Below are 12,739 nucleotides of genomic sequence, written 5' to 3'. Positions count from 1 at the left end.
ATCCAGTCCCCACTAAGAGGCAGGTGGGGCTCTGACCTAATGGGCTGCGCACTTGCGTCATCTTCTGGAAACGGGGGATGTGTGAGTGGCTGAGTGGGAGAGAGGATCCAGCATTGAGCCTCTACCTCCTCAGTCTGGGAGTGGGAGAGAGATGTCAAGTCTTCCTGTGATCAAGCTCCCAATTAGAAAAACAAAACAAAACCTTCTTGAAATTCTAATTGGAATTTGTATTAAATTCCAATATATGAGGTGGGGTGGGACGGGAAGGGAAGATTTTTAAAAAATATTAAGTGCTCCCATTCAAAAACATGTGTCTTTTCTTCAAATCTGTTTTATTGCCTTCAGTAGAATCTTTTTTTTTTTTTTTTGAAGTGTAACATATCTGGTAAATATACACAAATCTTAATGTACAACTTGATGAATTTTCACAAAGTGAACACACCCAGGTACTCAACACCCAAGTCAAGATATAGAACATGGTGGGCACTGCTCTCTTTTCATGATTACCCCCACCTGGATAGCCACCCTTCTGGCTTCCAAAGCAGAGATCGGTTTTGCCTCTTTTGGTATTTTATATAAATGGAATCATACAGTATATACGCTTTTGTTTTTGTCTTTCACATAACATTCAGGTTTATCCATTCTGCTGTGTATATAGTTGTCGTTTCTCTGCATTAGTGTATAGTATTACATTGTGTGACTGACCACAATTCTATTTATTCCTTCCCCAAATGATGGAGGTGATTTCTGATTTTGAGTTATTATCAATAGTGCTGCTAGGAACATTCTTGTTCATGGCTTTTGGTGAACATATATGAGTACATGTACTCAAGTTCTCTTGAGTATAGACCTAGGAACAGAACTGTTGGGGATTAAATTTTCATAGTTTTCTTCATGTAGGCTTCTTGTATAATTTATCCCTAAATATTTATAATTTTTTCACTGTCATGAATAAGCTATTTGCTTTCTTTTCTTTCTTAGGTACTTATTGCTAATGGGAGAAAACATTAATCTTTGAATATTTATCTTAGATTTAGCCACCTTACTGTTTCTCTTAATTATAGTAGACTTTAAAAAACAAAACAAAACAGGGGCACCTAGGTGGCTCAGTAGTTGAGTGTTTGCCTTTGATTTAGGGCATGGTCCTGTGATCCTGGGATTGAGTCCTGCATCGGGCTCCCTGCAGAGAGCCTGCTTCTCCCTCTGCCTATGTCTCTGCCCCCCTCTGTGTGTCTCTCATGAATAAAATAAATAATCTTTAAAAACAAAACAAACGCAGTAGCCTCTTAGTTTTTCTGAATATACAGATATCATCAAAAGGATATTTTAGCTCTTGTTTTACATCACTGACACCACTTTCTTGCTTTACTACATTAGGTTGTAGTGGTAGATCTTGATAAGTACTAATGGTGATTACTGCCATCTTATCCAGCTCTAGATTTTAATGGAAATGATTATAGAATATCACTGTTTATAATCATATTTTCTGTTGGGCTTTGGTAAACAGTTTTTATTTTGTATAAGTAATTAGCTTCTATTCCTGGTTTTTAATGAAGAATGATTTAAATGTTACCAAGTACATTTTCAGCATCTATTGATGTGAGCAAATAGCTTTTCCCTTTTTGTGGTTGCCATAGAAAACACTGTTGAAATACTCACATTCCTAGAATGAACAGGTTACATGGTAACATGTTTTTTCTCATGAGACATGGCCATATTCAATGTGATAATTTTCTAAAATAATTTTTGCATAACTTATAATAAATGAGAATGGTCTGTAGTGTTCTTTCTTATGCTAGCTTCTTCATGTTTTAGTAATTAACGTTATGATGGCTTCATAGCACTAATTGGGGGATTCTCTATCTTTTAGTGTGACCAAGGATCCTTGAAATAATGTTGAAATTGTCTGTTGCTAAAGGTTGGCTAAAATTCACTGAATCTATCTGGCACTAAATACCTAGTGCCATTTTCAGTAATAGATCTTTAATCACCTTTCCAACTTTCTCTATGGCAAATTGTTTTTTTTCAAACGTTTCTCTACTTATTGGGTCAATTTTAGCAATTTATATTTGGCTAGAGAATTATGAGATTTTCATGTTTGTGGCCATAGATCTGCATGCAGTGTTCTTTTATGATTTTGTCTTTCTCTTCTGCAGCTGTGGGTGGGTATCCTTTCTCATTTCTCATCTTTATTTGCTCTTCTCTTAATTGGCTCACTAGGTTTTATTTTACTCATTACATTTATTTATATTATCTTCTATTCCACTATTTTTTAATTTTATGAATTCCAGCTTTTTTTTTTTTTTTTTTTTTTTTTTATGATAGACATAGAAAGAGAGGCAGAGACACAGGAGGAGGGAGAAGCAGGCTCCATGCCGGGAGCCCGACGTGGGACTCAATCCCGGGACTCCAGGATCGCGCCCTGGGCCAAAGGCAGGCGCTAAACCGCTGAGCCACCCAGGGATCCCCCCAGCTTTTAACTTAGTAATTTATAATCGTAGTTGCATTTGATTTGGTTCATTCTTTCTGTGATCTCTTAAGAAAAGGTCTAAATCCCTTTATTCTTCATATTTCTTCTTTAATCCTATGGGCTTTGACTCTCCTCTGAGCATGACTTTTTCTCTGTCCCGTGAGGATTGGTACGAAATGTTCTCTTTTACTGTTTTCTATATAGTTTGTCATTTCCCTTTTGATTTCCTTTTTAATCCTAGATTTATCTAGGAGTGGGTTTCTTAATTTCTTAATTTCTAAGTCAATATTTTTCTTCTCACCTTTTTTAAATTTCTAATTTTGTTGATTGTGATCACAAACTGTGGTCTATGAAAGCTTTCTTTTGTAAAATTTGTTAAGGTTTTAGCTCTGAAATTCAACACATGATCAATTTTTGTAAATGATCCAGGTCCCTAAAAGTAATCCATTCTGTACTCCAGGAATGTAAGGTCATGTATAATATTTCTAGTAATTCAAGTTATATGACTCATTGTCTTTGTTATCTTAATTAATATTTGCCTATAAGGTGTGTTCAATAGACATCTTTGAAATTTCACACTAAAATTTCATTTATTCAACTTCCAATACACGCTTTATATTTAGTTTCTCTCTCGTTTAATGTTTACAGGTTTCGGATGATTCTAACTGCTTCATAATGCATTCCCTTTATCAGGGCACCTGGGTGGCTCAGTGGGTTAAGAGTCTGACTCTTGATTTCAGCTCAGGTCTTGATCTCAGGGTTGCGAGTTCAAGCCTCACACTGGATTATGGAACCTACATACAAGAACAGCAAAAAACATTAAAAACAACAACAACAAACATTCTGTTATCATTACAGATATCGTTATTTAGCCTCTGCAATTTTTTAAACTAAAATTCCCCTTTGCCTAATTAATTTTGACACTACTACTTCCCTTCTGTTTGCATGTGTCTGGTATCTTTTTTTCTATGCATTTATTTTCAACATTTCTACATACCTTTATTTTAATCAGTTTTCTTATAAGTATCATCTACCTGGGTTTTGGTTTTTGTTTTAATTTTTTAACCCCATCTGCTGTCTTTTAGTGAGAAATTTAGCCCATTAATTGATGTTGATTTTATTCCTTCCATCTAATAGTATGTTTTTAATTTCCTTCCATCATTATTTCTAGGTTTTTTTCTTTCTTATTTGTGCTGATTTGATGTAGTTGCTTTGCATTCCCTTCTTTTTCCCATGCCAATCTGGAATTTCTCTACTTTTCCATCGTATTAAAGGTTACACTCCTTTCCTCTTAATTCATAACAAAAGACATATTGCTCCACTATTATTTGAAAGCAAGATAACATGAATTAACTACTTCTCCCTCCAGGATGCTCCATTTCCTCCCTGCTTTTCTCTACTTCAATGGGATGAGACCTTAGAATTATTTCCCTGTCCACTACTTAAGATGAGACCATGGAAGACTTTTATTCCCTTCCTCTTCAATGCCTTGATTTTGTTAGAATTATTTAATATCTTTAGCTTTAGGCTGTTGTTGGAATTTCCCTCATATTATGGCCCTTCTATTTTCAGAGTCCTTATTAACCAGTTCCATTTAGGTTTCTGAGATGAGGGAGGGAGCAAATGTGTAAGCAAGTGTCTGTATTCATCAGAGTTTCCCGACCTGTTCATTTTCCTCCACAGTAAAGTCATTTTTCTGGTGCATTTATTGTTTGTTCGTTTTTTATTTTTTCAAGATCTTATTTATTTATTTGAGAGAGAGACAGAGAGCATGAGAGAGCACAAGCACAAGTGGGAGGTGCAGACGGAGAGAAAAAACAGGCTTCCCCCTGAGCAGAGAGCCCAATGGGGGCTCAATCCCACCACTCCGGGATCATGACCTGAGCCAAAGGCAGGTGCTTAACCAACTGAGCCACCCAGGTACCCCTGTTGTTTGTTACTTTAAGTATTTTTCATGTATCAGTGATAAACTCTGTGATTTCTTGCATATCTGAAAATATCTTTTGCCCTGAAAAATGATGGGCAAAGTATTTGAGGGGCTTTGGTTCTCTTTTCTGAGTCATCTGTATGTAGATAGTATTCCATGCTCTTACAGCTCCTAGTGTTTCAGATGAGAAGTCTAATGTCACTCTGATTTGTTTGTTTGTTTGTTTTCTTGTAGGCAATATGTTCTTTCTGTCTAGAAGCTATTTTTTTAAAGAATTAATTTATTTGAGAGACAGCGAGCCCACAGGGGGAGGGGCAGAGGGAGAGAGAGAGAGAGACTCTGAAGCAGAGTCTACACTAAGTGCAGAGTCTGATGCAGGGCTTGATCCCAGGACCCTGAGATTATGACCTGAGCTGAAACCAAGAGTCAGACACTTAACCAGCTGTCTGGAAGCTTTTAAAGTTTTGTGTTCATCCTCAAAGTTGGAGAACTTTACCAGGATAACCAATGTGTATGTTTCTTCTTGTCATCTTTCCTGGAACTTTGTGAGCTCATGCAGTCTGCAGACTCATCTTTTTTCAACACAGGGAAATTGTCTTCTCTTTATCATTTAATTACTGGCTTTCCTCCATCAGCTCCTTTTGCTTCTTCTAGAACTCAATATTCTCAGGTTAGATCTCCCTGGGTCTGTCTTCCAGGCCTTTTATCTTTTCCCTCATGGATTCTGTCTCTATATTTTTGCTCTAGACTTGGAGAGTTTTTCCATTTGGTCTTCCAGGCCACTAACTCACATCTCAACAGGGATTTACCTCCTATTGTTGGGAAGACTGATTTTTTTCTTAATATGCAGCAGGTCTTTTATGTCTGGCCTGAATAGCTTTAGGGCACACGTGATTTTCTGTTCGACTTGTCATTTGTCTCTTAGAGCAGCTCTGCTTCGGCAGCCATACGTACTGCTTGTCCTGCTGATCTTCTGCTAGTAGAACTTGGAAGTGTGTTGTCAGTGTTCTTTGTTTGATGTTGGCGCCTTGGTTGTGGAGTCTGGAGCAGCAGCTCTCCATTGTGGAGTGGAGGTACCCTTGCCCTCTGGGCCAGTGGTGTCAAAGCCGGTGAGCCGCCAGCATGTGCTTGGGTCATAGGGACAAATCTTTTCTCCCTGGCCTCCCTCATCTCCTTCAGCCCCACAGGCAGAGGGTCAGGTGGTGTGCAGCCCACATATTCAGCTACATCTTGGCCTCCTGCAGTCCAGGGAGACCTGGGCTGCTTCAAGCAAATATCCTCTCTCCTCCCGTCCTCTCCTCCCTACACTCTCACACACATACTGGGCTCTACAGGTGTCTCTTGGCCAGGCTCTTCCTAGCATTTGCAGCTTTTGTTCCTTGCTCTGACATTCTCTGCAGCTGGTCTTCAGATAAAGGGGAGAGATCCCCATACCAGTTTTTCAGTCTTATTTCCTGCACATATCCCCACCTGCCTCAAAGCCTCAGCAGTTCTCTGATTTGGAATGGGCAGATAGAAAGGGGATGCTAATCTCCTTCGGGTTACTCTGTTCCCAGAATCACTGTCACTCTCTGTCAGTATCCAGTGGGTCAGCTGAGTCTGGATAACCCCCTACCCTTCCCTTCCTCGGGGCACTCAGGCACTTGACCATCCTGCCCCCATCCCCTAAAGCCCCCTCCACTCTTCTGTTTGCTGGAATCAGATTAGACACTGGGCTGGATTCCAGAATCATATGTTCCAAGGTCCCTTGCATTGCAGACTAGACACTGTTGATGACCCTTGAGATGACTTGCTCTAGTATCAGGGACACAGGGTTCAATAACCGTGAAACCCATGGTGGGAAAGCTTTTTGGTTTTGGGTTTGGGTTTGTTTTTTTTTTTTTTTCCAGTTCTTTTTTTTTATTCTTCTGATTATGAGAAATAGAAAGTCATGGGTTTGGTGTTACTATGTCTTTGACACCTCTTTAACACTTATTAATCTCTGTTTTAACAAAAAAAAAAAGAGCAGGTTTCTTGCTCAGAGTCTTTGGTAGGCAACAGAATTTGCCTTCAGCTGGGGTGGGGAAGGCTGATAGGGGATGAGGTTTGGAAGGAAAATCAGTAGTTCAGTGAGGGACCTCTCTCAGGTCTGCAGTGCCTAGTACATATCCAAGTGGGGATGTTGAGTAGGCAGTCCAGAGTCTGAGCCCTGGGGTATTCCAGTGTTTAGAGATTGGATTCTTTCCTCATTGTCAACCAGTACATAGGTACCTTTCCCACTTGTTGGCTGAGTGCCTTTGCATTGGCTAGCTCAAGAGGTTTGCTTCCCATCACTTCTGGACCACTTCTCGGCAGCCGAGGCCACGTGATGGTCATTAGTGTTCCATATGTCTAACCCAGCAGCACTTACTTAAGTGCAAACATGGACTGTGGCCAGACTTCCAGCTGTGCAGAGCCTTCTGGTTGGCCTTGTATCCTGCAAGATCCATGGGGTGTGCGGTATCCTCCAACAAGGCTGCATAGAAAGATGGAAGCAAGCTGGACCTGTTTCCCAAGTTTGAACATGGTTCATACTAAATGTTCCAGATTCACTGGATCTGTCAAATTCCTGGCTACTACCCTTATTTAATAAGGCAACAAAAAAAGGGGGAAGGAGAAGTCTGCCATTAGTTTAGCACTTTTCCTTCCTACTAACATACTAGAAATGTTTATTCTGCCAGGAACATGTGGCTAATGTCGCTTAACCAGCTCTTTGGAGGGGTCACCATGCCGACAGGGCCGGCAGGTAATAGCTAAGGGCTGTGGATTAGTGGGGCCTGTCTGGTTGCCGGAGCACATCAGCCCTGCCAATGGCAGGCAGCCAGACTCAGGTCCCACCCAAACAAGGCAGAGCCACACATCTGATTTTTTTCAGAGGCCAGAAATCAGTATCTTTTTGTGAGAATTCTCCTGATTTATAAACATTTGCTGCAATAAGAACCAAAATAAACAACAACAACAAAAAAAACCCTCCAAACTACTGCAGGCCAAACAAAATACTCTCTTTCTATCTGGCCCAAATGCAGGCTGCAGATGACTGGTCTGAGGCCTCTGCTCAGGGACAGTGGACCAGCCAGTTGCCCTGGTTCTTGCGCCTCCCCCCAACTACTGTAAAGTGGGGCACTGTGAGGGCCATTGGGATGGACGTTATAGAGGGAACCCTGCTTCAATCCCCAGGGCTACTGTTTACCAGCTCCATGACATCGGCCACACAGTTGATTAACCTCCCTAAGCCTCAGTGTCCTTATCTATAGAATGGGGATAACTGTGTTACCTATCCCTGAGATGTGTTGTGAGGATTAAGTGAGATAATGTATATAAATACCTAGTCCAAAGTTAGTATTTAATCAGTAGGAGCTGTTATTATTCAAATAGTATCTGTGAAAATGCTAGGAGAACTTAAAAAGGAAGCATTGGGTATTCATCATTATTAGGGGCAAGGACACAACAGCCAGGAAGCTCCTCACTGTGTCTCCCCAGCAGTGGGAGGCAGCAGGTCCTTACCACTAATGGCCTCACTCAGCTTTCTCACCTTTATTTTGTTCACGAAAGCAATGGCTGTGTTACTATCCCTGACGTCCCGGGACTTGCTGTCCTAGTGCCATGTCTCCACAGCTTCCCTGTGGGCTGGTGTCAGAGGCGGGCTGCCCTCCCACACGGGGCCCTACCACACTCAGCCTCTGGGCAGCTCTCCCCACCCAGGATCGAGGGGTGCTAGGAAAACAGAGGGAGGGTTTTTGTCATCTCCTTCGGGAGAAGTGAGGGTTTGCTGCATGCCATGCCTCTTGCCCGAGAGCAGGGCTGGGAGAAGTTTTAGTCTGAGATTGGACAGGGGACCCCGTGTAGCTCTGGCCCCCAGAGCCCTGATGGTACTTCTTATTTGGATGTGACATCGCGGTCCGAGCTGCTCCTGTACACAGCTCTTTGTTCTTTGTAGAAAGCACTGCCAAGCACACACTTGGCTTCAGATGGTCCATTATTTGAGGTCCAGAGTATGGTAACAGGCTTGAAACAACAGACCCGCAGCGGGAAGCAGAATCTTTGCTTAGGCATTCCTGCGCAACCAGCAGAAGAGCCTCAGGGATTGTTTGTGATCAGTGCGAGTCAGCAAGTCCACGTTGGAGCTGGGGAATGCTGGAGCCTGCAGGGGCGGCCTGCTTTCCAAGGGCAGCGGCAGCAACCCCCAGGAAGGCCCGTCAGGGACCAGAACCACATACCAAATTAGACCAAGTGCACCATCAGCTTCACACACTGTAGGAATGCCATGACAGAGCGTGCTCTCCACCGAAGAGACCAAGACCATGTCTTGCACTTAGTAGGCATTAGGAGGTGTTTGTTGAATTGAATTCCATTCTTGGCAGCCCTGTTTGTGTCCGATGCTGGAAAATTGTCTTCTCTGACCTTCCCACCATCCTTCCCAGTCCCTAACCACCTCTGCTCCCAGGCTGTTCTAATCAGCATGTAGGTTGAAGCTCAAAGCCCAGAGGATGCAAAAGTGCCCTAGGGCAGTTGTCTCAGCAGTCGCCTATGGTGATAATAAACAAAATGAATGTGGTGGAGATACGTGGCAGTGTCAGGGATCCCCCAGGACAGACTCCATCCATTCATTTGTTGTTCACATCTCCTGCAACCATGTGTCTGGCTCCGTGGCTTTCAGCACAATGAAAGCAGAGACGCATCACAAGGAATCAGAATATCAGGTAGAGAACATTGAGCAGAGCAGATACAGCGCTGGAAGTGGTTGCAGAAAAGCCAGGACAGGGGCGCCTGAGTGGCTCAGTTGGTTCAGCATCAGCTCTTGGTTTCACCTAGGGTCGTGATCTCAGGTTCATGGGATCGAGCCCCATGTTGGGCTCTGGGCTCAGTGTGGAGTCTGCTTGTCTGTCTCCATCTGCTTCTACCTCTACTCATGTTCTCTCTCTCTCTCTCTCTCTCTCAAATAAATAATAGAATATTAAAAAAGAAGAAGAAGAAGAAGAGCCAGGACAGGGGTTGATCTCATGAGGATTTAGTGATGACTGGATGTTTAATGAGGGTTAAGAGCTTCTGATTCAGGGCCAGTGTGACAAGAGAAACCTGACTGTGGGTACCCCTTAATGTGGCAATGCCTTTCCCCTCCTTTCCAGGCAGCCAGCGCTTTTACCCCCTCCTCAATCTGGTCTCCTTTGAATGTTCTTGAGGGTCAGCAGTGTTTCTTGGAAACTGTGGTCCACAAGCCATCCATAGAGTGGTCAGGGGCTCGGGCTCTTGGGAAGACCTGCCTTTCCTGACCCTAAGAAAGCTCGTTAACTTCTCTGTTAGCCAGTTTCCTCGAGGAAACTAAACCTTTCACTAAGGCTGGATACTGGGAGGTAAGGTCTGAGGGTGGTTGGAGGGAGTCAGGATGTGGATGTCCCTGAAGACCTCAGCGCATGCTGGCAGCCTATGGGGGCTTCAACAGCTGCTAGCTTCATTGTCCTTTCTCACTACCCATCCTCACAGATGGAAAGAGCTCAGACAATTGGCAGTATGCGTTTCTCTTGTGTCCGTACCTGAAATCCTAATGAGCCTCTGACTGAGTGCACAGATTCTTAGGATGGCCACATGAGAGGCCCATCCTCCTTGGAACACTTGATTTCAGTCTGAGCCAATTTCAGGCTCAATTCCCATTCATAGCCCCTGAGCTGCTAGCCACTGGCCCAGAAGCAGGTCTCCTCAGCATCAGTTCAAAGACCATGAGGGACCAGGAACTAGTCACCCTCCTGTTGGCCTCGCAAGTGAGCAACAGAGCCACCAACGGAGCCCTGATTCCATTGCATGTCAACCCCACCCAAGGCAAAATCAGCCGAGAGGGCACAGCTGGGCTCCCAGCAGTATCTGTTCCACCTGCAGTCTGGGTGGATGCCTTTGGCCATAAGAGCAGAATACACGGCCCTACCCAAACATCTCTAGAGAGAGGAATGGATGTGGAAGCCCACAAAGTGATTTCTGTGGACTCTCTCTTTTGGGCCATGACCATACCATAGTGGTTATTAATGAGGAGCTTCCATCTGCTTGAGGAGGGCTGGGGTGGGAAGCCCCAGAGGCCACGGTGGGGCTATTTAAATCCACCACGCAGAGACCAGCATCCTTTCTGGGTCACATCCACTGCCAGAGAAGGAAGGCTGGCTGGGCTGGGGTTTGCTCCATTTTTCTGTGATTATATTTCTCTTGATCTGGCAAGACAGGCCCTCACCTGGAATTCTCCCTCACCTTCTTTCAAAGACTCAATAAAGGGATGATGCAGAGGGAACCAGAAGAATGTGGCTCACGTGTTTCAGAAAGGCTCAGGGACTTGAATGCAGACATGGCCGTCTTTGTCCAACGAAAGTTGGCATGACAACTGGCTGGCTGCTGCTGTTTGATTGGAGGGACACATGAGTTACCTTGGAGAGGAATGTGGATTCAGACTTGCTTTTGGCAGACTTTCCTGCAAGTGTTGCCCCAGCGGGCATGAGAAATGTGATTTCCCCCAAGGAGCCTTGTTTCAGTGATCTGTACCTCTTGCCTTGAACTCTCCTTGGCAGAGATCTGAGCAGGGTACTTTTTATGTGTCTCTCTGTTTCAGAACAAACACTCACCTAGAATTGTCTGCCATCTGGGGCAATGCTTGGGGGAGCTCTATGGCACATCTCAAAGTCATCCCCTGAGTGCATGCCAAGCAGTCTGAACTGGAGAACAGGGGGTTCTTTTCATGCCCTTTTGTCTCTTTAAGTTGGTGGTGGGTGTTTTGGTGTCCTTCCTCCCAAGCAGAAGAAAAACAAGTCCTCGTTTAAAAAGAAGAGAAAGGGGAGAACCAAGGGCCTGTGAAAAGCCTTTTCCAGGTTGCCTTGGTCTGTAATCTAGAAAAGAAGCAAGAAGAGTGGAGTTCCTGATGCTTTTTTGGGCTTTCGGGGCAGTGGACAGTGCCTGGGGAGCCGCTGGCCCCTGATAATGCCTGTAGGAGAAAGTGACCTGCATGCAGCTTGACTTGGCTGCTTTGAAGTGGGCCTGGGGCAGATGTTTTCCTGCAGTGTCATAGCCCTCAGAACCCTAAGAAGCCAAACAATAACCAGACACCCCCTTTCAGATCAGGAAGTCTGTGTGGCTAGTCCAATGTCTGTCACCATCCTTCCAGACAAAATCCCGGGGGCTCTGTGGTCATCATCATTGCAGTGTGGCTGAAGCACAAAAGGAAACATTGTGTCATGTAACTGAGTAGCCCGGGCATAGCTAGATCCAGGTACGCGCTACCCTGACTGGGCCGGTGGGGAGCAGGGCCGCACCCCAGGAACTTAGGCTAGAGATAGGGAGAGACCCCATGGTGGGAGGAAGGATGGTTCTCCAAAGGAGGGGCGAATAGAAGTTGGGCAAACAAAAACAGCAGATGTCTGCTACAACCCTCATTTGCCATTTACAAAGCTCATCTTTGCTCATAAGGCGGATTCTGCAGTGAGTCACTGCTGCACCCCACAGCGAGTGGCAAGGGAGCCGAGAGGAACCCAGATAGGAGCCCTCCCACAGATTGTCAGAGTCCCACCTGGTCTGCTGAGATGACAGAGCCTGTCATCCTGAGATTGGAAGAGGAGATGCTTTAGATGGCTCAAGTTGGCAAAAGCCTTGTCTGTGAGCTGTCTTCCAGAGACAGTGGGCTCCAGGGGTCTTTTCTCTCTTTCCTGTGGTTCATGAGACCGCACCCAGGGCCTAATGAACAGGGATCATAAATAATGAACAAGCATACTGTAAACAGGCAGGGAAAAAGGGCTTTTTTTCCCCAAAGGATTGAACAAGATGAGCAAAGCTCTGCAGCCTCACTTGTAGCATTCTCCACAAAATATAATTAAAAAGCTGTTCACACTGCCCCTCAATGTATAATATTATTCATATATTAAACATAGTGTACTAATAAGAATACTTCATTTCATTATGTCAGCAGAAGAAAGGGCAATCTAGCAGCTGCCCTAATCAGGCAGATGGGAAACCAGAAATGTTACTTAGATTTAAGCAGTAAAATCGACATTGAACCAATTTGCCTCACTACAGGCTTTTACTGTGTTTAATGAAAGCTCATGGCTTTACATAAGGCATTGTAAAAAGGGCTTAGAAGCCATAAAGCTCTCTGTCATGTCTTTGCAACATAACCAATGAATTTTAACAGTTGGATTTCAAAGAATGGCTTTGGATTTTTCCAGAAGTGAGCATAGAGTAGGCAACATAAGGTATCTGTATGTGCTGGCCCTTAGGAAACCTATATAAGCCAAGGTTAGGGGTAAAAGGGAGTGAACTCCCACCAGTGAATGAGGGAGTAATTCTAATTAACATCACTA

The 12,739-nt window shown here is 44.0% G+C and overlaps 1 protein-coding gene and 1 long non-coding RNA gene across 3 annotated transcripts in view; one reads left to right on the top strand and one right to left on the bottom strand.

Annotated features, from left to right (window-relative positions):
• The window catches only part of GNAO1 (G protein subunit alpha o1), a 172,938-nt gene that overhangs the window by 64,735 nt on the left and 95,464 nt on the right, over nt 1-12,739 (top strand). The window lies entirely within an intron of this gene.
• On the bottom strand, nt 2,345-9,060 carry LOC140633864 (uncharacterized). The gene is made up of 3 exons (XR_012031436.1): nt 7,948-9,060; nt 6,787-6,891; nt 2,345-3,264 (listed from the first exon to the last, which is right to left on the bottom strand). It is a non-coding gene; the product is annotated as an uncharacterized lncRNA (long non-coding RNA).

Source organism: Canis lupus, chromosome 5 (genome assembly GCF_048164855.1).
Source record: "Canis lupus baileyi chromosome 5, mCanLup2.hap1, whole genome shotgun sequence".
Classification (NCBI taxonomy): Eukaryota; Metazoa; Chordata; class Mammalia; order Carnivora; family Canidae; genus Canis; species Canis lupus.
The sequence above is the reverse complement of the archived record's forward strand: the minus strand, read 5'-3'. Positions and strand labels throughout refer to the sequence as shown.